Consider the following 27,043-nt stretch of genomic DNA (forward strand, 5'->3'; position numbering starts at 1 on the left):
TGGCAGAGAACAATGCATACGTGACTGAATCCTCCCCAAAAGATGTGTCAAATATCACACCTTTCTCAAGAAAGAAGAGATTCAGAAGGTGAAGAAAATATGAAGCATTCTACTTCCTTGCATAGCATGCACAACTGACTTAACAGGTTTTTCATGATGTGATGGTTCTGAAATTTTTGTGAAATGTTGGGTAGTTGCACAGGCATCCAAATAGATACATATTGTAATTTGTAAAAATGTGGCAGCATGCTTCACAGTAGCAGGAAAAGTAGCAGGTTTAGCTCAAGTTAGACTGCTGTTTCTTTTATCAGTTTTTAATGAGACACTTGGCAGAACCAATACTGAAATCCTGTTAGCTGTTGGCTGACACACACAATGTCTACTACTTAATGAAGGAGTAAATAGTATCATAAATCTCCTATTTTTATTGCTGTTTCTTTGTATGAGGAGTGAAAATCGCCTTTCAAACTTACAGATTTCTGCCGTCTCCTTCTTCATATATTATCAATGTGTATTGTAAAGGATACCATAAAAGGATGTAATTTGTCCAAGACCAAATATCAAAGATGCTATCACATCTTCTGGTTATATATGTTATATTTTTATTTTATAAAAAGTTTATATTTAAACTATAATATTTTATTTTTTTTATATTTTATGGATGTAATTTCATTGAATAATTGAGGACTAAATGCATATTATCATTAAAAACAAGTCCAAAAATATATGGGGAATTCAGAAAAAAAAAGTAGAAAGTAAAGTTTCACAGAATAAAAAGTTTTATTCCTGAGAGATTTGCCCACGGCTTGATTTGTGTGTATTTTAAAAGATTCACCTTATTGGAGTCCATAGATTTTCCAGTATTACAATATCTCTGCATCCTGTGATGATCTCTGTGTACCTTTTGCTAGTTATTACCTTACATTTACAGCATTTCTCTCACTAATCCAGCATTTTTGCATGTATAGAACCCCTTGCCCTGAGCTAATGAAACAAAATGTTTCAGTATATGCCTGATAATGCAGCACAAAAGAAATCTCATTATTTTCAGTGGGACTTCTGTAAGGTTAACTTGTCATCATTGCCTGGACCTTTGCTGTTCTGCTGATGTGTGCAGACTCCTCCCAAGTGGAGTAATCTTAATAAAGTCTGTATTTTCTCTTACTACCATAGTGCTGTTATTACCACTGGTCAGGCCTCGTTCATTTCCCAGGCTGTGCCACTTCATTTGTTCTGATTATTTTGCCAAAGATTAAGCATTGGTTTTCCCAGCTTCTGGGAATTTTGTTCCAGGTAATAACCATGATTTTCCTTTCCACTTAAGCCATCAATAGATTTGTTGGTTGAACATCAGTCACAGATATCTCTTGGCATCTTTTTTCACCTAGCAAGTGAACTGCTCTGGAATGAGGAATACAGCAGATCTAGACAATAATGAGGGGAAGAAAATAAAGAGTATTTTCGGCAAATGTGCAAGCATGTTTAATGAAACAGAAGTCAGTTGTAGATCCACTAGCAGAAATCCTCCAAGAGTAGGGCAGCATTAGTGCATTGTGTTGGCCTTGTACAGACATCCCTAAAGATTTCACACTTAAGTGAGCAGATCACAAGGGGTAATTTAGCCCTAAGACACGGGGCAGTCACACTGGTAATTAGAATGTACAATTAGTTTCTATCTTCTGCCAGAAATGTCAATGCAGTTTAGTGAATTTTTTGAAGAGTTTGCACAGCTGCAGTTTTATTTACCTAGTAGATTGTGGAATTTTTTTGATTTTTAAATTCAGCTCCAAAATTCAAATCCCCTGAAGACTTCTTAGTAACAAAGCCATGTATCTTAATTCAGAATATTTTGATTTGGAATCTGTGATACTCTTCAAAAGAAAGCCAGCCTGTCTGTACTTTGATACCTTGTGTGTGGTATTGGATGCACTGAGATGCATAACAACAAAAGGAATACTAACCATCATTTGGGTTGAATAGCTGCATTCTTTGTTAAAATTTGGATCACTAAGAAAATTTTGTAGACCTCAGGCTTACTTAAGATCCATGAAAATAACTTATGGGGTACAGAAAAACAGTGCAGGGTCAAAAGTATACTTTGAAATGTGAAATTTTTTAAATACATTTTTATTTTGATTTCATTTTAAATGGAGCTTGTGATAGTTCAATAGGGGTGGTATTTTGTCTCCATCTGAATCCAGGATCTGATGTGTTCTTCTCTCACAATAGCTGCTCAGGGGAGCTTAGGTTAATGTGTAAAATAATTGGTTCTCTGAACAGTTGGGCACAGTCTCAAAGAGTTCCAGTTTCAGTATCAGATTTCTTTTAATCAGAGAGAAGTATAGTCTTTTTCTGATGCTCTGTATGCATTGAAATTGGTTGGAAAGAAATTGCTTTGAGCAGTGCAGTGTAGAAGCAAAGGTTCAATGTTATAAATAACATATGATTATACAAATATTCTGAACTTATAGAGCTTATTTATGCTGAATCAGGTGTCAGGGTATACTATGGACTTTTCTGTCCTGATTTCAATGATCAATGATCTCATTCTTCTGGGAGATGACCTATTTAAAGTAAATTTCATGCAAAACATAAATACATATAGTCAAATAATGATTTTTTTTAATTTAAGACAAAATTCTCTACAACATATAATCTACAATACTAAAAAATGAAACCTCATTACTTGTGGCGAAAACATTTTACAAAAATGAGGCAGATCCAGCCCCATCTTTTAAAAAATTACCTGGTGTATGCTGACAGCTTGATATAACTTAGCCAGATTAAAAGAAGACGGACACTTTTCTCTCATGTAGTTGTTACATATGTTTGAGTATCTCCATTTTCCTAGAAAGATTTAAAGCAATGAGAAGATCACAGAAAGTTTATAGTGCCATAAATTACTGTAGGAAAATGTGGATAACAGAGAGGAAAATAATTTTTGTTTAAGTGGCTATAAATTGTTCTCGGTTTGTTCATTTAGCTTAATGTAAATCAGATGCCTAATGTATGTATGGAATGTTCTTTCTTTTAGTGCTTGATCACTTAAAGTTTGTCTTATCTACTTTCTCCTAGAACCCTTGCAAAAGATCAATTGTAGCCCTCAAGTTGCTTGTGAAATAGATATCACTGTAAACAGTCTAAATCATTCACCAAAGCCCAAATAAGGATTTTACAGCACCTGGGACTCTCAGAGAATTATACTTGACCTTATTAAGTAAACCAATTTATTTTTGTTTAGATAGTAATTTGTCTGTATTTTAAAAGTGGATCAGGGGAAAAAGAAATTACCCTTGCACCTTTCAAAGTGCTTTGTGAGTCACCAGCCTTACTAAAAACCAGTAGGACGCATGTTCTGAAATTTCTGAGATGCCTGTGAAAATCCACCTCTGCAAACACCTTAACATTTTTCCTCATGAAGCTCCTTCTCACATACCTTATAAATACCTGCAAAACCACCTCACTCTCTTTTTGTCACTTTTTGTCAAATTTGTCTTGATGTGATACTTACAGAAAAAATCTGGTTTGCTGTTGGAACCCTGGTTACTGAGAATGTTAGACTTTCTCTGCTGACCCCCAAGAGAACACTGCATTTGACCTGAGGCCATGGAGAAGGCTTCCAAAACTGAATGATAAAACTGGAATTATGGATGTGTAGTTTGAATAGAAGTGTGTAATATCACAGGGTGGAAAAGTTAAAGTTTAAGGTTTTAGAATATAGGAATAGTGTAGAATTGGAAATATAAATAGGGACTGTATAATACAAATGCAGATGATTAAATAAAAGCATTTCGGAATCATCTGGAAAGAATGAAATGAAACTGATTTTTACTTCATTTGGATAGTTTAAATAGAAAAAAGACCATTATAGTGCCAGTGACACACTTGCTAGCACAATAGAAATAATCAGGATTCCAGTTTAACGAGATATTGTAGAAGGTGAGAATATTTTGAAGTGCTAATGAAAAAGAAAGAAGTGTTATAAGCATTAGAAAATTGTAATTGGTAGATAGCAGCACTTTTAAAGAATAATGACAGTTTCATATGAAAAAGCATTGTAAGAATGTTGATTAGCTTAACTGGAACAGGAAAGATTTACAGAAAGAAGGGATTCAAAAGTAGAGCAGCTTTACTTCTGTCCTTGCAAAGCACTGAGTAGTGTTAATTAAAACTGAGACAGGAGAAAGCTTAGGGCATGCACAATAGCATGAGTATCCTCTGAATGGCATTGGCCAACAGAGGTGATATTTGAGAATATTGCAAAACTTGGGAGAATTACTGATTGCAGAGCTCATTGCCTTGTACCTGAGACTTTGCAAGGGTAAAGCATTCCTTTTCCAACTTTTGGTTTGCACTGCCCTATAGTAGGAGTCCCAGTAAAATATCAGTATTGTATTTGAATATCTGTATACAGGCCTTGCCCTGATAAGGCCCAGTTGTTCTTGATGGGCTGCAGCTGTGATGTCCTTCATTGGGCTGCAGCTGTGGCTAGTGAAGATCACTGGATAAAAGGGGGAGTGGGCTGGCTGGTCAGTGAGAGCCTGGAAGGAGCCCTGACTAAGATGGAGCAGCTTGCACAGGGCTGTGCCGTGAAGAACTGCCCCCAAGAGCTATCACTGAGAAGGTATGAGACCTTAGAAATATGATTGTGATGGTATGGGACTTTAGAAATGTGAATATAATGTTGCCCTCCCTGTGTTTTTGTATGTAATTGAGAGTTAGGGATTGTGATGCTTCTGGCATGGCTTTGTGCATGCTGGTTTTAGATGCAAAACAGTGAAGCAGCAAGTAATAACCTGAGCTTCAATCTGTTTTTTTTTTATTTAGGTCTGCCTTTTTCACACTACTCAATGATGAAACAAATGCAATGAAAACTTTGATTTTTATTTTATGTTTCTTATGGTACTACAAATGGTTTTAAAATATGGTTTTAAAAATACTTTTAACATAAAGTGGAGGGTTTTTAATTCAGAGCTGTCTGATGCTGTTGTCAAATATCTTACTTTGAATTGTACATAATTAATTTCTTACAAGTGAAGTAAATTACCATTTAATCATTATTCTCTGGTTTGTCAGCTGAAGTTAGACTGTATTTAATGGTAATGCTATGTAAAATCTGATATGCTGGGTGTATATAACGTGTTTCTGAAGGGCATGATGATAATCAGATTTGTCTAGACATGTAAAACACATTTGTGATGCTGTGAACTCCTCCAATTAATTTCACGAGTTTCTGAGACTCATAACATTTTAACTCAGGTGTAGTGTGGGAATTAGAAATTGTAGCAGCCAAAGTTTTTAGTGGAAAAGCCATGGATGTCTTAAAATATCAATGCCATGTCCCCATGTGTTATAAGTACTATTGCTGTGTTATTACCAGTGTTTAATGTATTCCCTAAGATTTTGACTAGATGCAGGTACTTGCCTGTCTGAAAAAGGGTAAATTTAGACATTGGGCAATGTAGTGTATCCACTGGTTAATTAATGGCATGCTGTCTTCTGCTGCAGCCATGCAGCTGTGAGCTTTTTCAGTTCATCGTGCTTCTCTCATCCTTATCCAGCACGTGCTGGTTGCAGCAATCCCCCTCCAGGGTGGCGGAGGAGTAGTGGAACAGGTCAGGATATCCATGATTTTCCATTGCAGCTCTGCCTGGTAGGAATATAACATTGTCCAAAACAGTACTAGTAAGCTGGTTGTGTGTTTCAAAGGTGCAAAATGAGAGGTGCAACAATTCCAGTTCTAAGCAGGTCAGTGGTATTGTTGCCACTGGCCAGCTTAAGTGCTGCAGTGACATTTAAGAAACAAATATCCATCACTGAAAGCTAGTCTCATGTCCTTTTTTTCCTCCCAGAGGAACTTGTAACAACCTGCTTATTCAGCTTGATTGCATTAATGTAACTGTTCTTTGCTGCTAATAATAATTACAGGGAAATATTACACAAAGAAAATAAAATTTGTCTTCCTTTAAATGGTGTGTCTTGAAAAGCTTTGATGTGTGAAATCCAGTTCTAGCTGGGAGCTATCTGAATTTCCCAAGTAAAATATTACCAATGGGGGTATGTGTTTCAGAATCAGAAGCAAAACGTGTGACCTAGAAGCCATAGGGGAGACCAGGAATTAATTGGAGAAAGCTCCAAATGGCCCTGCTGGGGAAACCATAGGAAGGATTTCCAGGAGGCTCATCTGTGTGGCATTGTTGTCACCTAGACGCCTCTGCAGGGATCTAAATGCCAGCCAGAGTGCATGAACAGGAAAGACAAGAGTGAAGAGTAAACTATACAAAGAGGGCAGTTCATTTCCTGTACAAAGGTGTAGGAGAAAGGAGGAGAAAATCTTTTAGGGAAAACTGGGATGATTGTTTTTCAAAGAACAGATGAAAACACTAAAGAATGATGCAAAATGGGATTTGAGGCTTTGACAGTCTGGGCTTGAGCACTTCTTGGAGTGTGTTGTGGGAGTAAATGAGTCTCCACTCTGGACGTTCTCCAAGTATCTGTAAGAGAAGGAGTGTTCCCACTGCCTCTGGGTTTATCAGCACAGGCTCTGGCTGTACCTTTGGAAGCTTTTGGAAGAACTGCTATTGCCAAAGCCAAGGCACACAACTTCCCCTTCCACCCTGTGTCCACAAATGGGTTGTCAGTGTTGTTGCACCTGAGGAAAAACAGCCTGACTGTAAACTTTCATTTGCCAGCTGTCTTCTTTTAGCAGTGCTTTGGTTTGTTCATCTACTTGGCTTCTTTTGTGTGGGTTGCTGCTAAAAGCAGTGGTGAGGTCTCCTCTGATGCATGTTTCAGCACAGAAGCTTTGGATACAGGTGTTTTCATTGTGAGCTAACATCTCCCAGCTTGAACGTATGGTGCCATGTTGCAGATATTTTTTCACAGAAATCCTTTCTTTGGGGTTGTGTATCTTCTGGGAAGCAAAAGGCCCCAGAAGAAGAATGTAAACAATGATTATCAGCTGCTGTGGAATGCAATAGGATGCACCTGTGATTGGGTCATGTTCCCATGTTTATAATTAAGGGCCAATCACAGGAGCAAGATGGGGACAGAGTCCCTGGACACAACTTTGTTGTAGATTCTTATTCTTAGCTTAGCAAGCCTCTGCAACTTCTCTCTTTATTCTTATTAGTATAGTTATAATGTATTATATATCATATATCAATAAATCCAGCCTTCTGATCAAGAAACAAGATTCTTGTCTTTCTCTCACCCCAGCGACCACCTCAGGATGCTGTAATAGTGCCAAAACAGCAGTTCCTCACAGCAGGAACCACGCATGAGCCTTATTTCTAAGAGTGGACCTTAGAGGGGAGTGCAAACAGTTTTTCCTTGGTTAACAGGAAAACTTTGAGGTAGCTCCCCAGCAAAGCTGAATCTCTCTCTCTTTGAGGGATGCCAAAGTGTCTGGGGAATACTGGTGAGCCTTAGCATCATCAAATTCATTAGAAGTTTTTCTTCCTCTTGAGTTTAATCAGAAATGTGGGGTTTAGCACAGGTCTGAACAAGTTTTTTCTTTTCATAGGAGGTCCTGAGCTATGGTATTCTTCATACTTGCTAGAAGTGATCACCTCTGAAATACGAAAAAATATTAGGTTCCTTTTCCTTCAGTTATGTTGTTGTAATGTCTTATTCCAGTACCCATCCTGGAATATATTAGTTATTACTAATACTGTAATACAATTAGAAGATCTCTTGAGTAGGTGCATGAATAAAGCCATCAAATAAGACAAAGTGCTAACAAAATCTAACACAGCTGGGAGAATATTACTATAATAACACTTAATGTCATAAATAACAAAAATACAGTAGTACGATGAAAACAATACAACTACCGTTAAGGGTTATTAAAATACTTTCCATTAATGTAATTTAATTATAGTCCTATTCCACTAGGGGTCAAATTCTTCCCTGGTGTTACTTGGAGGGAGTGTATTTGAGAGATGGATTTTTGCCTTTGGTTCGGGCTACTTAGAATTTTTTGTCATGCTGCTTCCGAAGAAGTTCTGAACACCTTCTTCTGGCATTTGTGTAAAACTGAGCTCCAGTTTTTCAGGTTTCTTAGCGCTGTTTGCTGAGTGTTCTTGAGATAACACTGATGAGTGTATGATCAGAAATCATTAAACCGTTTTTTTTCTAAATGCCACCTTTGTCCCCTGCTAATCAGCTTGCTGACTATTTCATAAGGATGCCCTGGGATGTATTGCCTGCAGTCAGAGGTCTGCATGTGCAGATTACTCTTTCATTAGGTGTGTTTTCTGCCTTCTCACCAAAGTAAACAAACCATCACTTGCAGTAGCTGAATTCATTCTGTGTTTGTTTGGGTTATTTGGTAATTTATTCTGTGTGACTGCTGGTGTTTGAGTGGAATAGCTGTCTGAGCTCATTAGTCAAACAATGAGAGGGCTTCCTGAAGCTATCTCTCCACGCTTGTAAATGTCTTGCTAGTATTAAAACTTTATCTCAATCAGTTCTGTTGTAAACAAAAAAACTGCCAATTTGTGAAAAAAGAGTTGCAAAACCAGTTAAACCAGTTACTGCCAAAGCGGAGTTCTACCTGTTATTGTAATCACAGGTGGTTTTAGCTAATTGCTCCTTTTGTATCAGTATAGCCCTGCCTGCCCATCGAGCTTCCCAGCCTTGAGCTGATCACCTTTAATAAAGGCATTAAAAGGGGAAAAAGTCTCCTGCCCTGTTTATTTCAAGCTTTACTGGTCCTTCCCACAATTTTCAGTTCTGTTAGACCACACTGCAGTCTTCTTCTTGTGTACATCTCATGTTCCACAGAAATTGGCTTATGCTGTTGAGACTGGATATTGTTTTTATTGTTTTAGTAGCTCTCAAAAACCATGGTGCCCCATAAAGCAGGCACTGGAACTAATACAGCAGTACATCCTGTAAGCTCTCCTGTTTTAATTCTGATCAACACAGCAGAACATGGAACACAGTAGTATTTCATTTGCCTCCTTTTTTGCATTTATGTATTGGACAGATGGATGTTTCAATGATTCTTTCACTGTAACTACAAAATCCCTTTTCTGTTCACTTTGCTGGGTGATTGCTCCATTTAGCACATTCCTAACTTTGATTCTTCACTTCCAGGCTAATTATTTCACAAGGTGCAATGGCTAATCTAAACTGTTATGTCGAGCTGTCAATACCTGTAATCCATTTTTTTCCCCCACTTACTGGTACAACCAACCAAACGTTCAGTAGAAAAAAATAATGTGAAGGACAACTCTCATTCAGCTGTCAGTCATATTGCTGTGTAAACCAGGTGGCAAACATCAATGAAGTAGCAATCACATTTCTACGAGTTTACTCTTTCAGTTATCTCGGTACTTTGCCACAGTAAGATCTGACAAGACCTACACTCTACCCACTTACAGTTATAATCTCATTTGTATGAAATACTGCTGCAGCAATGTTTTCTTTTAAAAACAGTAATCCCCTTTTTCTGCCATCCCGGGACTTAGTTTACTGTGACAGGCTATATGAGCTTTATACAGGAAACAATTTGGCATCCCTCAAACAGTGTTTTTTCTCCTTTTTCTCTGAGAGAGGCATTAACTTCTTTCAGGAACTTTCCAGGGACTTCATACTGACTAAGATATCTTAATCTTGCCTTTGCTAAAAATATCAGGGTAAATGATGTAGATCTCAGTATTTGCAATGAGAACTTGTTTCTCTGCCAACCAGGGATGTATCTTGCAGTAGGCTGATCCAAGATTCCAACATGCCATCAGGAAGTCCATGTCAGCAAAGCCCCAGCTGACTTATAGCCCTAAATTAGTGCGTGTATTTGAAAAATGCGTTTTGGAAGAAAGTCTGAATGCAGTCAGCAAGGACTGTTGCAACACCATGGTTGTCTAAAGCAACAGAAGTGGTCATGTTGTACCCAGATTTTGCCTCCCTCACTGTTGAAAAGAACTGAAAGAGGGTGTGGACTTAAAGAAGGCACCACTTACAGCAAGGAAAATTCCAGATAAACTCTAAGAAAATATTTAAGTTGGACAATCATTCTATCAGGCTGCCCAGGAAGGTTGTGGCATCTCTATCCTTAGAGATATTCAGCGTTGGACTGGCCATAACCCTCAGAAATTTCATGTAGTTTGGAAGCTGGATCCGGCTTAGAATTGGTGATACTTAGTGCAATGGACCAAGTGACCTCCAGAGGTCCCTTGTAACCTACGTCTCTCTGATTCTGTGGTTATAAAAGAGCTGATGAGTTGGAGTGAGAAAGTAGAGATTGGGAGGGTGAAGGGGAAAAGACAAGGCTAGTTTTGCTCTCTACTATAAACAATTTCCTTAGGTTCTTATTCTGTCTTGGGCTGTTGCAGAATATTTAAGAAAATGCTGCTGTGTCCAAATGACTCAGATTCACAATGCTTACAGCAGTGCCATGGCAGCACAAAAGGAGGTTTTATTTTAAAGCATTTTTTCTTAGCATGTTTTCTTGAACCTTGTTGAGTTTAACACTGTTAAGAGCTAGGAATACAATATTGAAATGTAGCAGGAATATGCATAAGAATAGACCATTTAAAGTCTGTCTTTGAAACAGTTATCTGTCAAACAAGAGCAAAAGTGCTAGTAACAATATCTGCCTTTGGAATGGTTGAATATTTTCTGTGCAAGAAAAACTAGATGGGATTTTTTAGTAACTTCAATAGTCAACTTCACCCTGGTGATTTATATCCATTCCTATTGATTTTTACATCCATTCATCAATCATTTGTTTTGTAACAGAATCTGCTAATTGTTTCTGGCTTAAAATTCTAAATTTTGGGATGCAATAATGCTCTAAATGGAAAATGACAGTTCAGAACAGAAGAGAAAGTAAGGAAGTACTGTGGTGATTATGCTGGTTTCTCTGGTTTTATCTTGTTTGCTTATGAGTCTGGAAACAGTGCTTACAATCCTTGGGCAAGGATGGTAGGATGGTGGTCAGTGAACTAAAAATAGCACTGATAACATGCACAGATTTAGCGGTGACACTGGTGATTCATGATTTATCTGATTCTTCCACTTCAAAAAATATTTTTTTGCATCTCTGCATGGCATCAACTTACATCTTCTCTCCAAGATCTGCATTAAAAAATCAGTAGAGCATAAAGTTTTTCCATTTTCAAAGTAATAGGAACCCGGTATTTTCTGGATTTCATGTTTTTAAGGACTCTGAATGAGATCTCTGCTTATATTGTACATTTTTACCCTTTCATTTTTCTTCCTAAAATATGCTGATCTAAGAGACACTATGTGAAAAGACCTGTAAGTAGTAAAAATTGAAATTATTTATGCTCCAATCAGTATTTTTCTTTAGAAATGCTGTGCAAACACAGCAGCACATTCCACCCTTTCACATTCATGGCAGACAAAGAATATACTGTCATTCAGTGATCATTGTAGGGGAAGCTCACTAAAGTGACATTTCAGTGTAAATTTATGATTTATTAAAACATTTGAAGTGTTCTGCTAAATCACTTCCCTCTTGCCTTTCCCTTGTGCCTTCTGTGCCTTATTCATTGGTAGTTCCTTCCTTCCTTACAGGAAAAGTCTTTGTGCCATACAAACAGTGACCGCATTGCCATCCACACGGTTGTTATTTCCTTGAGCCTGAGTGAGGGATGATGACATTGAAAGCAATGGGAAATGACTATGAGAAGTAATTTTAGAACCAATCTACTTAACTGAACACAGCCAAATGACAGTTACCAAAATGGAACTCCAGTGAAGTATTTGCAGCAGATATTTGTGTGTATGGCTCTGTGTTTATGGTTTAATGGTTAACCAGCAGTTGGTGCCATTGCTGTGCAGGCAGTGGAACTGGCCTCAGGGTGGTGTCCCAGCTCTGTTACCAGCAGAAGAGCTTCTGAAAGAAAGGTGTACACTCACCCAGACCCCTGTGCTTCTGTCCTTTCTGTGGGATGTAAGGGATATTCCAGGGCAGTCCCCACCAGGCAGTGCCTCCAGAAGGGCTGGGCTGGCCTGTGCATGCAAACAAGGAAAAGCCAAGAGTGTCAATGCAAAACATTTATTTCTGTGACTTTGCACAGAAACTGAGCTCCAACTTCATTTGAGTAGGGAAGGATATTGGTGCCTGTCCTGGTTTAGGGCAAATTTGTGAGAAAACCTCCAAAAGGGGGCCCCTCCAGAAAGCAAACCCACGCAGCCCCTCTCCCCAACTGGTTTGAGAAGGATTCCTCGGAGAGAAGTGGAAAGAACCTGTTTATTTAACAGGCACAGCACCCCCAGCACACAGAATGAACAACACTGGATTGTTGTCATATGTAGCACAAGAGTTCTATTATCATTACATTGCAAGAGTTCCATATTAGAGTTTTGTGCCTCCTTAATGCTTCTTGTAGGCAGCTCCTCTAGCACTGAGTCCTCCTTGTCCTCACAGCAGCCAACTGACTCCAGCTCCTCTTAACCAACCAATCTACAATACTTATTAGCTAGTGTTCCATGTTGCTGTTTTGCCAGTAAAATGTGAAGTACAAAAATCAGTATAAGGAAATATTTTGAAATGTCCTTAAATCATATAGAACATAGCTGGTCTAAGTGTAATAGGTGATAGAACAGATGGGTGAAACAAAGTGAGTTTATCTGCCAGTAGCTGCACGTCAATTAACCAAGAAAACATGTTTACCATATTTCTATTTCTGCCAGAAATGAAAATCCCAGAAGGAAAAAACCCACCCATATCTAATAAGAAAATGCTTGGTTTTGTAGGCCTTTCCCCCCCCCTTATAAATACTCTTCAATGGTGTGTGTAGGTGTTTTTAAATACTGTGAAGGAGCACCTCCTAGGAGAGCTTCTGGGAGCTGGTTCCAGTGCACACAGAAGTGTTATCTGTGCTGTAGGTTTAACTGCAGTACTTCATGCTTTCAGAGAGCAATATTCAAATTACTGTTCAGGATAAACTTTGTATTATGCATTAGCTGTTAGAAAAGCTGGTGCTGGAGCGAGAAAGCACAAATACCCCTTTCTCCCTTTCCTGACCTCAAAAGAGTGAAGAGAAATGTTTGTTTCGCTCCACAGATTAAGGGGTGAGAGACTGCAACAAAACCTCACTCTTTCTTCTTGTCCTTCTCATGTTTTTGAGTGTAGTGAGCAGTGACTCTAAAAATTAAAGTTTTATGAGTCAGTTTGTAAACCTTCGAGTATTGGTCTATCGAATTTCTTTTTGGACTCTGCCAATAATTCTTAGTCCCCTCATGACCCATTCAGTCCAGTTTACCTGCAGTTGCCTACAGTCAGGTTTTCCTGCCTCCAGTTCAGACAACTAAACCCCTACTGAGCACTTCTCTTTTCAATATTCACTTAGAAGTGTTACAGGATAAATGTAATCCTTGTGAATATAAAGAATGTCTGGGGCCATGACTCAGGTGTGTCTCTGGGGTACAGTGCCTTTCTGAGGACATGGCAGGGTGGCTTCAGGTGGTATCAGCTGTCCCTTTTATCATAACTGTCTCCCTTTACCATGTTAAAGGAAGCTTGGGAACAGGCATATGTCATGGCCAAAGATGGAATTCTGCAGGGAGGAACACTTCACAGATTCTATGCCCAGAACAAAATAATTTTTGCTCTGGAAACACTTTGAGTGCAATGGGGATATTCTGAAAGGCTGTTGAGACAGAATTGGTGGACTGAGGGCTGGTAATGGAGGAAATGGCTGGAATAGTATGAAACCGTAACGTGCAGTAACAGGATGTGTTTTCCAGTGTAAAACTTTTATGACTGCTGCTTTTTGGAGTAGGAATAAATCCCAGCTGAATTGCAATTGGCAGTTTGTTCTAGCAGCTTGTCTTGAATTTCTCATGAGCTGAGACAGTTGTTTTGGTTGGGGGTAAACAGTCCCCCAAAGGGAAGAAGGGTACTAACTAAATCAGAAAGAACTGCCTGTTGTACTTATTTAACTGGAATCTTATTCTAATATCATTCAGTCCTTCTGACGTCCATCTTTTTTCTCCAGATAATTTTAAAGAAGCATGCATACTCAAAGCTAATAAAAAAATGATTTGTTTAGGCAGTTTTTGTAAAGAGAAAAAATTCGGTCTGGTAGTTCTTTTCCCATCTCCATTTTATCTTCTACTTTGAAGAAACTTTCTTTTAAAGTGAAGAAAATTATTTTGGAAAACACTTAAATGTCTTGTTGAACAGCTGCAGAATGCAGTGCCTTGGGTTTTGCTCCTATTTAAAAAGTCTTTGCGTAAATTAACAGAATGGAAACATTTATAATTTATTGACATGTTTTGACCGTGGACTCATGTTACAAAAATTTTGATTAATTGAAACAATCACAATATACCTTTTTCTTCCAGCTTGGAATGAAATCACTGCATTTTTCAGTTACCACTATTTCAGAAAGAAGAAATATGGGAATGGGTAGGCATACCAGCTACTGAAATTCTCTGGGATGCCTCTTTACATTTAGTTCCTTTCTTACAATTTTGATCAGTTGTCATTACATTTGATTTTGCTGTGCTTTGGGACAAATGATGTACTTGATCGTGATAGCCCACTGTTTTACAACACCAATAGCAGGAAAGTGTTGATTATCACAAACTTAAACCAAAGCCCACAACATTAAATTATAATAATCCCTGGTTTTTTGTCTGTCTGCTGCTCTGTGCACTCCCACAAGCCTGACTCTGGGAGGCAAAATTTGAATAGATTTGCCAGTATTCTGAGTTGGCTGCAGTCCCAATGGTGAATTTACTACCAGGAGCTTTCTGGGGGCCTCTGCACTCTTTTGTGCTTGGCATTGCACAAGCACACAGTAAGAGTTTGTGTCTGACCCAAAAAACTGCCTCAAAGCTTGTGCAGGCAAACACATGAAGCAGAAACTGCTTCAAACTGCTTCAACAAATCTCGTGTGCTGACTCCAAACACCAATTAGCTGATTTTAAAATTAAAAGCAAAGTTTAATTCCTGCTTGATCCAGGCAGAGTTTCATTTGGTATGAAAAGGTGACAGGCTGTATCATTAATTTTCCACACTTTGTGTTCCGGGAAGAGGTTTATTATAATGAGTCCTTATCTTTTTTGGATTTTGTACAGTCCCAATCACCTTGTTTCTGGGAATACAAGTGAAGCTGCCCAGTTCAAAGGGTGCTTAATGTTATTTCTTCATTCTAGTCCCTTGTCACCTTTGCCAATAAGAGCAGTGAGCACCCCAGTTTGTGTACTGGTTGAGATCATGCACCACTGAAGGATATGCTATGCTTCAGCCCATGTGAGGAGCACAGTCCCAGTGGAGCCAGGAGGCTGCCACAGCTCCTCCTCAAAGAGCTGGATGGTTTCAGTCACAGTACAAAATGTACAGCAGTAAAGCATACAGTAACACAAATCTTGAAGTGATGTATTTAATACATAGGTGTAAAATTATTCTAGAAGCATCTGAATTGGCCTCTCAGTCTGTGCAGGAGCCCATACTGGCTTGTGAGTCCTGATTTCAGTGCTGTCCAAATCACTTTTAGAAGTCCTTTATTTTCTTCAGAACTGGGGAATAATAGACACTGTGCAATTTGATGTAATATGTTGGGTTGTGAAGGGCAGAAAAATATTAACCACAGTTGGCAGAACAGCTGGGACTTGAACAATTAGCCTCTAGACACATGGATAAAACTCTCTTCCTTGAAGCCCTAAGACATTTTGAATGAGATTAGTTCCTCATTCTCATTTTGCTTTGCAAAAATTGTGTGAAAGTTGCAAGATTATATATAGCCACAAAACAGCCTATAGCAGTGACCAGAATTATATGTTACCTGTGATTAATAAAAAATGATGGCACTGTATGTATGTGGCCTATTTTAGCAGGGGGAATCCAGAGATTACAAACACAGAGGCTGGTCTCCATCCTGCTGCTCTCTGTGGTGAAGGAGCCATCACTTTAGCCAGTGCAAGAACAGCCCTTTTGCAGAACTCTGCAAGCCCCACGTGTGGCACAATTAATGTCCCACTGTAGCCACTCTGTGTTTGACACACTGTAAGATCCAGCACTTCCACTTCATCACATCACTCCAAAATAAAGGACAGTAGATGGTTGAAGACTTTGGGACAGATGCTTTTTTTCCCTTTGGTTCCTGTCTGACCTGCAGGGCCAGAGGATCCCACTGCAAAAGCAATTTGTGGGAATGAGCCCAAGCTTTGTGCCCTGCCAGTGCTGTCCCATCAGCACCTGCATGCTGAAAGAGCTCCAGGATAAGAGTAAAGCCCTTGTGCATGGCTCTGCAGGGTTTCTAGGATTCCTGGTCTGCAGGTGGCCTATGAGGTGATCTTCTGGAAGTTGTGGTAGTTGATCACTTACCCTCAGTTATTCTAGCTTTAATTTCTAGCCTCCAAAATGGCCTACACTCTGTGCAACAATTAGCCATACAAATTCCTGGGATTTGTTTTGTTTGGTTTTGGTAGATTTGGTTTGGTGGTTTTTTTTTTTTTTTTTTGGAGGGTGGTGGGTTGTTGCTGGTTGGTGGTGGTTGTTTTTAAGTTTGGGTTTGTTGGTTTTTTTGGGTTTTTCCCTTTCTGTGCCATTTTCAGCAAATAAAACAATTTCTACATTTCCATTAGTTGGTTTCTTTTGAAATCGGGCACCTTCAGCAGCTTGATGCACCTTTCTCATAGCACGGAGGAAGTGATTCATTACTGATTGAGAGAGATGCTGTGCATTCAGTATCTGTTATGATTTGATTCTGCTGTGCTGTTGTACTTGCCTTTTCTCTAAATAAGAAAAATTCCTGTGAAGTGGGGGTGGTGTCAGTTCTGTGATCAGATGCAGCCTGCAGCAAGATAAACATGAAAATGGTAAGGAAGACCTTATATTTATTCCCTGAAGCTTTTTGTTCAGTGTAAGATAAAGGTCACTTTAGAGAAACATGTCAAGAATTCTAGTGAAGCTGGCTGACATCTAACTCAACCAGAGAACCAGGAGGTTTAAAAAGGATTTAAAACAGCAAAGGGAAAAAGGAAATATTCTAAAAATATTTTTTAGACATCTACAAGTTTGCTTTTTGAATGTAAGGACATTCAGTCTGGGTCATGTCTTCTGAACTGCAGAAAGCTTCAGGTGTAAAACGATTTCTCTTCATACTGTTTAGAGATGCAGCACAATGAACCCACTGCTTTCCCTTCCCTTGTGTTTTCCAGCCGTAGTAAACTTGATAAAATGGGATGGCACTTAGTGGATGTTTATATGCTGAATTTCAAAAACAAACATACAGCTATAAAGAGCAAGCCTCAACAGGTACAAACAATAATACCAATTTATGAATCACTTCCTGAAGCCTCTGCTTCCTTTGGCAAGTCTCATTCCTGCTGAAATTGGAAGAAATGGAATGTAAGTTATTATAGAGGTTGCAGTAATCAGGATTTGTGAATTTAACAAGAGCCTTTTAAATATTGTTGGCAGTGTGTAAAACGTGCCTCCTTCTCCATCCTTTCTGTGATGCAGAATGACATTGATTTTCTTCTTTGATGGTCGAGGTTTTAGAGTTTGTGCCCTAACAGATCCACCAGGTATAAAGGCAGAGGAAGCTCTGATTTTGAAACTATTGGGTTCAAAATTGGGTATTGGATGAAGTACATGTCTCTTACTTCACAGCTTGTCCTTTCCAGATGCCCATACTGTCATGGTGGCAGTCCCTAACTCCTGAATTAGATGAGAGGGGAGAGAAAGCAATCAGCTTAGGGTCACTTAGTGAAATGAAGCTATAAAATGATTATATTTGCCTGCTAGATCCTCCATCATGGGCACAAGCTGTTCCAATAGCTTATTGGCTCTGTAGGACGTGACTTCTCCATGGTTCAGGACAGGTAACACGGCTTCATTGCCGCTTCTGGGACTCCAGCAGTGCAACTGAGGGTAGCACGGCACAGCTGAGACCTCAGGCCATGCCTGTCCTTGTTTCTGTTGATGGTTTTAGTTGCAGCTTGGTGCTAGGACAGTCTGAAAACTGCTCTAAAAGATGACTCAGGGATGTGTGACGTGGCTGGCCTGAGAAGAAAGAATGAAATGGGCAGAAGTTACATGCAGGCGCTGGGGGGCCAGAGTAAAAAAAAAAATTGGGCCCGAAGAAAACTGGGGCCAGAGTACCTAGATGTGTCAGCAGGCACAGTGTTCATTTTCATGCTTTTTTCCGTTTCAGATTGATAAACATTGTATTCAGTCACTCACCAAAGTTAATGAAAGATGCTTGGCAGCAGGCTTGGAGACTGAATTCCTTTATTCAGAGGAGATACTCCACAGAGGCAGTGAAAGCATTCCCATCCCCTAGACAATTCTTTCAAAGTGCCTTTGTGTTCAGATGTCACCATCTCTGAGATGTTAAGGGTCAGTTGAGTCCCAATGTTTATGGAAGCCTTGCCCTTTCAACCTAAACTGCCTGCAGGGAAGGCAGCTGATTCTGGCTCCTTGGAATGGAATCAGTGAGGGCTGCTTTTTGAACACCAAACCTTCTAAGTATCATTTATAACAAGGTTTTTTAAATTTTATTTAAAACCTTCTCTACTATTGTAACTTCCATACTCTGCTGAAGTGTAGATTGTCATGACCAAATACTCTGATCTTTCACAGAGATGTTTTTTGTTAATAATAGCTCCTTAAGTGAGCCACAGGACTGCCTTCCTTGTACAGAAGCAAGAAATGGGGAGCTTCTGCTTATTTCTAACCTTGCACCCATCATCCTCAGGCTCAGAATGAAGGGGAGTGCAGGTCCATTCCTCCAGTGCACTGTCTCACTCCCCTCTTCTCAGGTGGCACATCAGTCAATAGCGTTTACTTCCTCTGTGAAGCATAAAAATCCCTGGATTTGTTATAGCTTGCAGTCAAAAATATTTCTCCTCCTGCAACTGGTCACGTACCTTGAACATCATCATGTTCTTAGCAGTTAATTCTAGGAAGGAGAATAAATAATGGGCTGTCAAGATTATCTGTATATTTAGCATCTTTGTATAGTCCAATTTTGTTGTCAAATTTTCATTATTTGCTAGTGGTACATAAATGCTTCTTTCTCCCCTGTTAAGTAGCAAGACTTTCATTTGAACAGCTAATTACTCAACAAAGTCACTGTAGGAAAAAAATCACTCAGAATTTAGGTAGGGCCAGCCTGTTTCTGGGGAGATTTTACTTTTTGTGGTGAGCTTGTCTGCTTTATACAGTTAACCTGGGTCCAAGCAGCCACTAAGAAAAGGGATCTTCTCTTCTTTTATTATTTACTGAAATAACTTTGTGAAGAGAAGATTGTAAGGGGAGATGTGCGTCAAGTAGCAGCCTCCTATTCCGTAAATTGCAGGATTTTAGGGAATGTGAAGAATAAATACAAAATCTCCCTGAAGTCCCTCCAGCATTCCTGCAAGACTTGACTTGATGGCCAGGCTTACCACCTACCAGAAAAGGGATATAAGGTAGTCTGCTCCCCACCTAGAGCTGTCCTTAAACATCCCATGCTCAGCCTGTTAATCCAGATAAAATTTTTTTTTAAATTTATATTGTAGTGTTACGTAGACTAAAAATAATAATAAAAAAATCCCCAAACCAAACAAAAAACAGAAAAAAAAAACATAAAAAAAAGCTTTCCCTTGCTGCTTTGTGGTAATTTAATTTCCTCTTACCTATTCTAACCCCAGTAGTTCCTGATCAAGGAGTTGAAACCTTGTGTTTTGTTTTCAGTATTCTCTAAGCAAAGGACTAAGTCTGACTGACATGGAAATAAAGAGGAGTCTGCTTTCTAAGACTAAAATAGTTTATCATCCTCTGCCTTTGTCAGTAAGTTCTGGGCTTTTAGCTGTTCTTTTAATGGCTGCTCTGACTAATTGGTTTGTTGTTTACAGGCAGAGATGTAACTGTCAGGCTTGTTCAGGGGTTCTGGTACTATATCCATTTTTACCTCTATTCCTGCTATCTCCTATTTCTTTTCCAAGATCTCTAATTGCCATTCCCAGCTTGTGCTGTCATTAGTTCCCTGTGCCTTTTACTTGGTGCTGCTGTGAATTCACCAAAATGGTGATTTAGGAGCTCTCCTACCTACCCAAAGTTTTGTGGATTAAATTCAATACATGCCCCCATCTGCAAGGCTTGAGAGCTGCCATGCTCTCAGGTGCAAGAGAGAGAAGCAGGTTTTGACAAGCATCCAAAATACAAATGTCCCAGAAACTGGTGGAAGAGACAACAGTTAGACTCTTAAATAATAGGAAAATAAAATTTTTGGTTCCAGACAAAAGACTTGATAAGAAAAGAGCTGAATGAGTTTTGACCTCTGACTTGTCAGGTTTTGTCAACTCTACAGAAGGGTGTTTTTCCACTGATAGGGAGAAAAGAGGGATGGCAGAATAAAGAAAGAAAGGATTAAAAGGTAGAAATTAAATGGAGAAAATAACAATATTTTCCTTTTGAACCTTCTGCCAAATGCTTTGATCTGTTTTTGGAGATGTGCTCTTTCTGCTGAGGAAGGTGAAGCAAAGTCTCTTTCAAACCTTTGCAGAGACATCTGTTGTTTTGTTTGTTCATACCAGACAGTCCAGTTCTTTATCTCCTTTTGCTCCATCAATACACCAGGCCTGGGGGAAGGGGTAGAGGGGAAAGATCAGGAGTTCTGAATGCTAATACAGCTTGATTAGTGTGGGAAAACCAAGCTTAAAGTATATTTTTGAGACCTGACCTAGCTACGGTCATGAAATCCTTTTCCTGCTCTACAGCATGATGCTAAAAAATATCATCAATGGCTTAGATTTTATGTGGTAACTGTTAAACAATTTCATGAGATTTTGCAAGGACCAGATTTTGTACACAAGTAGTCCCACTGAGCTGGATTTCAGCTCAGAAATACAGGGGTAAATGCAGATTAGCTCCTTCAAAGGCACTGGAGTAAGTCCAGATTTACTGTGGTGGTGTTTTATTATGACTATTTCTGTGAAAAAAAAAATACAAAAAAGACAAGCAGGCACTTGCTTAAACCCTGTTGAGATGGTCTGAAAGGAATTGTGTTCAGGTTATCAGATGTGATGATTTGGGAGGGAGAAAAATCTGCCTGTGAAGGTTTTGAACCAACAGTCCTTAGAGAAGTAAAATTTTCAGAGATGCCAACGGGGAGTTGGGTGAGGAGTGAGGATCTCAGTACTGCACGTAGATCTCCCAGAACACCAGCAGAGTAATGGCACAGGGAGACAGGGTGACTGCTGTGAGCAAATGCACAGGTTGCTTAGGAAAAACAGTACCTCTAATAGGTAGGAAAGGCTGACTTTAGAGCACAGGCTTTTACTTTGCATTTCAAGTTAGCTTATAACCCAGCCTAGCATTTCGATCACAGCACACCAGCCTGAGAAACTGCAGTCTGGGACGACAGCCAAGAGCTGAGAAAATTAGCGAAGGGAGAAAACACATTCTGTAAATGTTGGACTTCAGAGAAGGTATGCTCCAGCCTGGTATTTCTACAACTTTCTTGGGACTGATATTCATATCCTTAAAGCAGCCTGCTTTTATGTGCACAACAGTTGCTTTTTGATGAGAAATGAAAGGTTGTGCACCCCTGATTCCTTTTGCTGTATTCCTCCTGTGCTCACTTCTCTCCCCATTCCAGTAACAGTTTTACAGAAGTAGAAGAGTACTGAATTCAAGTCAAGAGTGACAACTCCTTCCTTCTATTTTGTCACAGACTGCAGATTTAAAAATGGCATGTACAATGGGTGTTTATTACTAAACTATTCTCTAACTGGAGAGAATAATGTACAATTAGCTTAGTAATAAACAGAATTGTAGCCTGTTAAAATAGTAAAATTTAAAAATTCAAGAGATTTTTAGCTCTGCACTTTATTAGTCTGCCAAGATGAATAAGTTTTTTAAATAACACATGCTATCACAAGAGTAGAGCTTGGACAGAAAAAATTCCCTTCAACTATATTGCACAAAAATGACTCAGAAAGGTGCAGTGTCCTCTGAAGAAGCAATTATGCATTTCACAGAGCTTATGCATGTGCCTACAGAAGAATTCCACTTTGGTTAACAAACATATTTTTAGGATGGAGTTACAGGATAAGGCACTGGGTGCTGGGTAATAACGTTTGCATTGTTTAGTACCCTGTAATAAAACAGGGGAAATAAGCTGGAACCATGTGGCTGATCTAATTTGAATTTACTGCCCAAAGACACTCATAGGACTTCCCTGTAATGTAAATCAAATAATGCTATATATCAAGGATTATAGAAGGTGGAAAAAGGAGCCTAGGTCACACACAGTCTTTTGTGGAGAGCATGAACTCCAAGTTGCGTTTTAAGGAGAAACACCTGAAATATTTTTTTGGTCAAATTAATTGAAAGTCTCCCCAAAGCAGTGTAGCATTAAATTAGTGTTTGCCTTCTGAAATTGTGGGGTTTGTGCATTAGGTTTGAGCACATCCCAAAGGTTTGATCAATAAAGTAGTTCTAGAGTATTAAGAAATTGAGAATTTTTTCAGCTAAAGGAAGGAGCATACAAAAAGCCTGAAACTGCAGAATGTAAAAGGAAAGAGAGAACACTTGCAAACTTATCAGAACCAACAAATTACCACTGGCACTAAAAGATTGTGCTGGCATGACCAGTAATGAGTCAAGCTTTTTGAATTGAATATAGTAAAACCTATTCCCATTCCTGTATGGGTTGCAAGAAATTGAACACAGTAGGTGCTTAAACACAGCTGAATGTTGTCTTTTCTTAAATGATAAAATGCTTGGTGGTAAAGAAGCCTCACACAAAGTCATTTTATGCTCGTATTTTCTATAAAATGTTATTGTTTTTATCATTTTACTGTATTGTATTGCTGTCGTATGGTTCCTGTAATAATTTTTCAGCCTTATTTTTACCAGTAGAGTAGTGAAAAATAAGAATAGATTTATATGGTTTTTTAAATGACTTATATTTGAATATATATGTACACACACACATAGATATATATGAAATATCTATTTTCCCACTCAAAATCCTAATTAATTTATTACCTTAGATAGGAGACAGGTGAAACTATAAATAGAACCCCTATTTGAATGGCTTTACCACTTTTTAAAAAGCCCTGAACACAAAAATGAACGATCGAGGACACTAACAGAAACACTCTTTCTACAATGAAAAAAACCCCCAATATAATGATAAAATATTTCAAAGATATAACTATAATAATTACTATAATATTTATTTTCTTATATAATTGCCAAAACAAATTACCCAGCAATGATGAATCGAGAAGACGAGGCATTACTATTTTTTCTGACTGGCCATATTTCTTTCTGCCCACAGGGTGCAGGACTGGTTTCAGGTATAAACCAGAACAAGTTCTAATCATATTTGGTGCCAGTGAGGCTTTCCTGGTGGGCAGCACAGCTGCATCCTGTGTTCCCAGCCTCAGGTTCGGATGTTGTGCCACAGGTAAGCTACAGGACCTTTATGAGAACTGCAAGCCCCTTCTCCAGAGAAGTTGCTCCATTTTTCAGTGTCTGTTCTTTGCAGGGGCCCAAAGGGGATGCTGCAGGCCACTGTATTTTTAGACACTTAAATAAGAAAGAGATACATAAAGTTCCTGCTATGATTTACAGCAGGTATCCCAGACTAAATTGTGCAGATATTTTGACACCTGTGATAGATTATAGTTAAAACCCAGTTCTTTATTTCCATATGTACAACTTCAGAAGTCAGAGGGAATGACTGAGCTGACGTTCCATTACATTTTACAACAAGTTTGTTATAGAATTCCAAAATTTCTTGCTAAGCAGAATCCTGGTTTACTGTGTAAGAGTGAGAGCAGAGAGGAGCCTGTAGCACACCACTGCCAGGGGAAGGAGCTTTGATTTTCACTGCTTTTTGCCAGTGTGCTATGCCTATTGGACATGCCATCAGTCACATTTGACATGAAAATCTTCCTCAGATAAATCTATCTTTCCTACAAAGGAAGGAGTTTGATGCCTTCAGACACTTAGGTTTTTAGTCTGTCACAGAAGACATTTAAGAATTCACAGCTTCAAATAATAGCCTGAGAGTCCACAGTGAGTCTGGTAGCTATGATGTCTGCTTCTTGCCTTCAACCGCTTTTTTTACATTAAAATGGAAACAGGATTACTATTGTACAGTCTTACAATTTAATGTTTTTCAATATGCTGTACAATTTCCAGTCTCTGTAATAGTCAGAGCCCAGAAAATTAGCTGTTTCATGCTCAGGTAATCACTTTTGCAGTAGAAGTGGGTATAAACAAAGAATTATTTCTGAATCAAACACAGTTCTACTCTCTTTTTCTTGCATACTGCTCAAATTTCATTGCATTTACACTTAGTTGCTGGTAATTATTGTCAGAAGGGGCAGAACAAGGCCGGTGGCTCCTGACGTGCTGAAAGCAGCATTGAGCACTGCTGTGCTGAGCTGGCTGGAGGAACCTGTGCTCTCTTACAGCAGCTGAACTCCAGTGAGAGGAAAGGTGCTCACCATAGAAAAGTGTAGAGCCTCTCCTACAAGGAGGTCATCATTGTTTGTTTGTGTTTTGCACCTCAAAGGCTCAACTCTGAAAGTATTCTCTTTGACTTTTCTTGTGAAATGAACCCAGTGGAAAAATAGCACCTGCTTGTTTGCAAGCATGCCAGCTGTGCAGATATCTGTAATAACACACATGTCAGAACTTGTTAAATCATTTGGCAGCCTAATAGATAAAGAAAATCCCCTAAGGACAATATCTTAGTTTTTTCCTGTGATTTGAATTACCAATAATCTCAGTTCTGTTGTCTTTTCCTTCTTTGCAGAGCAGAAACTCGTGTTTAATTATTGCTTCATTTGATGGGCTTTTGGTCTGTTTAATTAATTAGAATAAAAAAATAAAGAACTCCTAAAATCTATAACCTGTTTTGAAGACAATTCCTTAGAATTGTTCTGTAGGTATCAGAATAGACCAACAAGAATGATACTTTTTTGAGCTTTTAGATACCAGTGGGTTTTCTTAGAGAAAGAAAGGGTTGGTGCATCAGAAGTAAAATGGTGCAAAGAAGCAGTGCTGTTCTTCCATAGCCTTGGTGCAGTTATTGCATTAGCAAACTTTCCAATTAACCTGTGATTCACAGCTTGACCATGCAGTGATCGCTCAGAGACGTTGCGGTTGTCCCAGAGGAATCTAAAGTGTCTAAAGCGCTAGAGGTATTTATCACAGAGTCTGCTTTCCAGTGTGCCAGATGCCATTCTAAGTTCATTCTCCATCTGCATTAATGGCTGCTTTAGCTAAAATGCAAACTTAGGCTGAGTGGTCTCTACAGAACCTCTACAGCCTCCACAACCTAGGGTGCAAATAAACACAATTGCAGCTGCTTTTGTCCAGAAGCAGCTCAGGCAGAAATCAATATATAAGGCAGGCAGAAGGTAACTGCCAGACAAGGAATAATTTTGGTCACCTGCCTGTACCCCAACCCAAAATCATTCGCACTTTTGGCTGGCAATCTTGCATCTGTTTTGAAAAGATTTGGATGCGCCATTCAGCAATTCTCATATGTGAGCTACTTGCATAAATCAGCTTATGCTTGAAAGTACGCTGCTGGGCTTCTCTTCAGTGTTTCTGTACTCCAGAAAGTGCAGCAAACATGTATAAAGCCCCGTATTTGTACCTTGAATTCCAGTTTGCTCTGAAAGGAAGCTCAGTCTGAATGATATACAGTACAAGGAAATAGGATGTTACAGCTCAAGTGTAACAGATGAAATGCTTCTATACCAGGTAGCCTTTGATATTGAATAACAGATATAATAAGTAGCAATATATGACTCATATAAAGAAATAAGCAGAGTTTTTTTCTTAAAGTCTTTACTGGTGTAACAGTACATGAGACTTGAGGTGTTCTCTTCTTGTTACATTTTTGTTTTGTACTTACCTTATGTGTAAACCATACAAGTAAAGCCAGAAAAATTTGAATATTCAGGAGAGTCTTGAATTTTGTTTTGGTGATGAAGCAGTTTCTATCAGCCATTACTGAAACTTCCTGTTTCTCTTACCAGTCCTTGAATCATTTGGTCTGCCCAGGAAAATTCTCCCTGTATTTAAAATCTAACATTGCAGATGTTTCAGGTCCCACATATAAGAGCAACCCTACCTAGAGATAGATTTTGTATTATGTTTTTAGTACAGATGAGATCATATCAATTTCTTCATAAGAAATTCAAGTAGTATTTGTCTCAGACCACTAAGTTACATATATAGTAACACAAATAATTTTGAAACAGTATTCTATTGCTCAAGCCCATATGTTATGTATCTACCCGTATGCAATGTTTCTGGATTTAAGAACCTAGAAACTGCAGGAAACAGCATTATCCATTATGCCATTCAATGGAAATAATAAGAATTGTATTGGAGACTAACCTGGAGCTAATTTGGCTATCAGGTGTTTCTGCAGCACAAGGTAACCTATCTGGATATTTTTGAACTATTGAAGTTACTACAGAGCATCTAGTAAAGATTCCTTTACTACTACTACTACTATTATTATTATTATTATTTTCAAAATATTAAACATGCTGCTCTTTTCTCATTAACACACACAAGACTCAGGGAAGTAATGTCCACTGTGGACCTGCATTGAGAGAATTTTAAACCTTAAAGGCAGAGCTTTTAAAAGATTGAGTGTTTCTATGACAATAAAGACATGAACTTTGAAGACTTAAAGCTAAAATAGCAAGATGATGATGAAACCATAATTGTCACCAAAAGGAAGAGCAAATTCCAAGTACTTTTTGCTTTCTTGAAATTTGTCATCTTTTTGTCAATGAAGCTGCCAGAAGAAACTAAACAAGTGTCTTGGGATGCACTGAACAGTTTAAAGTCCATCAAGTTTCTCAAGAGAAAATGACTTCCTTACTCTGCTGGAGAGTTTACAAGCAGGTGAGAGGTAAAACTCTTTGAGCTGAACACCAAATCTCATAAGATGCTACAGAAAACAGAGACTTTTGTTAAGGAGTGAAAAAATTAATATTCCCTTTTCTGTTTTGATTTTGATGACATTGTAGGAATGGCTTTAAACTAGAATTTGTGGACACACATGGACATCATAGGGGC

At 38.7% G+C, this 27,043-nt stretch overlaps 1 long non-coding RNA gene across 1 annotated transcript; it reads left to right on the top strand.

Moving 5' to 3' along the window:
• The first annotated feature begins 4,541 nt into the window (after positions 1 to 4,541).
• LOC132072310 (uncharacterized) lies at positions 4,542 to 27,040 on the top strand. Its single transcript, XR_009418305.1, has 5 exons — positions 4,542 to 4,624; positions 23,265 to 23,393; positions 25,068 to 25,140; positions 26,760 to 26,869; positions 26,995 to 27,040. It is a non-coding gene; the product is annotated as an uncharacterized LOC132072310 (long non-coding RNA).
• The last annotated feature ends 3 nt before the right edge of the window (positions 27,041 to 27,043 follow it).

The sequence above is a fragment of the Ammospiza nelsoni genome, chromosome 4 (genome assembly GCF_027579445.1).
Source record: "Ammospiza nelsoni isolate bAmmNel1 chromosome 4, bAmmNel1.pri, whole genome shotgun sequence".
Taxonomy (NCBI): domain Eukaryota; kingdom Metazoa; phylum Chordata; class Aves; order Passeriformes; family Passerellidae; genus Ammospiza; species Ammospiza nelsoni.